The sequence below is a fragment of the Trichosurus vulpecula genome, chromosome 7, assembly GCF_011100635.1.
Source record: "Trichosurus vulpecula isolate mTriVul1 chromosome 7, mTriVul1.pri, whole genome shotgun sequence".
NCBI lineage: Eukaryota > Metazoa > Chordata > Mammalia > Diprotodontia > Phalangeridae > Trichosurus > Trichosurus vulpecula.
The window spans coordinates 123,730,289-123,733,189 of NC_050579.1; positions in this window are offsets into that span (position 1 = coordinate 123,730,289).

Consider the following 2,901-nt stretch of genomic DNA (forward strand, 5'->3'; position numbering starts at 1 on the left):
AGACCCTCACCAATTAAGAGTTAATTTATAATAAGGAGCCATCTCAGGGCATCCTCTGCTAGCACAGAGCAGAACCAGCAAAGGAGGCAAAGTACAAGGGGCAAAGCACCAATAATTATACCTAACACAAGAGAATTCCTGCCCACCTCTGATCCTTCTCAGCATTGGCTGGGAGGCTGGCTTACAATCAGCACAAAAGCTAGACAAAGAACCGGGAAATTGAGGCACAGAAACTCCAATTCCCATTCCCTTAGTGAATGATTACAACTGAGGTGACATCTATAAATCTGAAGAGGGAGAATAGGATAAGGGGAGGGGGAGACCCTCTCCATTCTCTTACAGTACTTTAACAGTAAAGGAAAGCAGGTCACAGTGACCCTATTCTTACTGAGCAAATCTTTAAACTAGAACCAGAAGAAAGAACAAAGAGTTTCAGGGTAAACTTTCCCAGAGGCTGAGCAATCAGACTCCCAAGGCCTCAGAATTTTTCCACTTCCCTATTGCCCTATTTCTTGATATTTAAACATTTCTTACTATAGATACAGATATACGTTTACACATATCTTCACTGTGAAGTCTTCACATTTTATTTACCTCACACAGAATGAATCATGAGAAAGGAGAAACCAAAAAAGAAGGGGAAAAAAAGCAAATAGTTCACCTCAATCTGCTTTAAGACTCCATAATACTTTCTCTGTAGGTGCATGGCTTTTTCCATCATGAGTCTTTTGGAGCTGTCTTTGAACCTTGCATTGATGAGAAGGGTCAAGTCTCTCAAAGTTACTCCTTATAGATACTATGTGTCTGTAATCATGTATAATGATCTGGTTCTGCTCCCCTCACTCAGCATCAGTTCATATGTGTCTTTCTAGGTTATAATGAAATCTGCTCATTTCCATTACATTCATATAGCACAATTTGTTTAGCCATTACCCAATTGATGTGTATCCCCTTGATTTCCCGAAGGTGGCTTTTGCTGGCATTGGTAGAATAAACCAGAAAAATTGCTAGAAAGTACTAACTATACATACATGTGTATACACAAATAGTTATAGAGACTAACTGCTACAGCTACTAAGAATTAGGTTTCCTTGGTTTGTCGGATAACAAAGCGTTTTTCCACTTGACACTTGACAAATACTGGTTCTTCCACCGTAGGAATGGCTTAAAACAATCCAAAACCCACAGGTTTTCTGGGCTCCAGCCCATCTTGCACTCAGTTTTGGAAGCCCCCTCCCCCCACTCCAACACACACAATGGGGGCAGGGAATTAACTCCCATGGGTCCATATCACCTCCAGGATCAAATAGAAATTCTGTTAAAAGCCTTTCACAACCTGGCCCTTTTACTACCTTTTCAGTCTTTTTACACCTTAATCTCCCCCCACCCCCCAACTCTGGTCCAGTGACACTGACTCACTTGCTATTTCTTACACATTTCTCATGTTAACAGGATTTTGCTGAGCCAGACTAGCCTGAGAATGATGAAACCGAAGGCCAGATAAGTGCCAGTAATCTGGTAGCCCTTTAATTAATTTCATTGTGAGGAACAGATTCCCTCCACACAACGTCTCCCTCCTCATCTCTGCCTCCTGGCTAAAATCTCATCTATGAGAAGCCTTTCCGAGCCCCCTTAATTATTCAGTTCCCTGTATGGGATGTCTCAAATTTATCTTGTACTCATTTTTTTAGAGTGTGTAGTTGTTTGCACGTAGTCAACCCTTTCACCTGTTAGGATGTGAATGCCTTTATTTGTATGCCCAGACCTTAGCACAGTGCCTGCATATAGTAGGCTACTGTATGTAATATATACTACTATTCATCCAGATCTAGCAAGATCTGGATGAATTGTCCAATGAAGACCTTGGTTCCTGATGCGGGTGCCTATTCCTTCTGCCGCTCGTTGCAGCTTTATTTGGGCGTGGGGCGGACGACGTGGTGTGGATTGTGTGCTACTGAAGTATTTTAAAATACTTCGTAGCCTGAAATTACTGGTTAGTTTAAGTATTCTCAATGGCAATCAGGCTGTCAAAGGCGTGCGGGAGGCACAATTAATTAGGAAACCCATGGTATTAAATGCAAGTCTATCCATCTAGCAAAGTTTTGCAAAGTACTATCTCTCCAAATGCTCTTATCACGCACTATTTGCGGGGGGGGTTGGGGGGGGCAATGGGGAGGAATTAGGCGGGGTCTCTAAGCACTGCCGGATTTGGGTGAGCATAGTTTACACTGTCCAAGGCCAGGGCTGAATTTAGGACCAGAAATAGGAAGCATCCTAAGAGTGGAAAACGTCCGGAACGTGAGCCACTAAACAATACAGAGATAACAGCCAGCCCTAGACCTCGCGGAGCAGAAGGGTCCTGGGATAACGCCCGGCGCGGGAGGAGCGGGGCGGGTGTGGCTGCAGCGACAGGTGACCCTACTTGAACTTTGGGGGCGGGGCCGCAGGCGTCAGCTGAAGCGCCTTCCAGGACAGCGGTGGGGAAGGACGGGCCAAAGTCCGAGGCTCTCGGGACAGTCGAGGTTCCCCCGTGGGAGCAGGAAGTGCGTGCGAGGTCGTAGGAGGTCCAGCGATCAAAACGCCTCGTACGCGGGTCACCTCAAGACCCTGCGCTCTCGGAGCACCCAAACGGCTACTTGGCTTGCGCGGCTGGAGTTCCCATTGGCCTCCGGATTTGAAGATCCGCCTTTCCAGGGGCGGGACAAAGCCACGCTACCCGCGCCCGGATTTTTGATTGGCAGGTAAGACCGCCCAATGGTGGGCAGGAGGCCTCGGGCCGGTCCAATACACAGGGCTTTAGGTCGAGGCGCGCGGAGTTTGAGTGGTCTCGCTCTTTGGTGACGGCCGCCGCCGCTGGGAGGACGGAGCGTGAGCCGCGGGGGCTGGGTCGGAGGACGGACT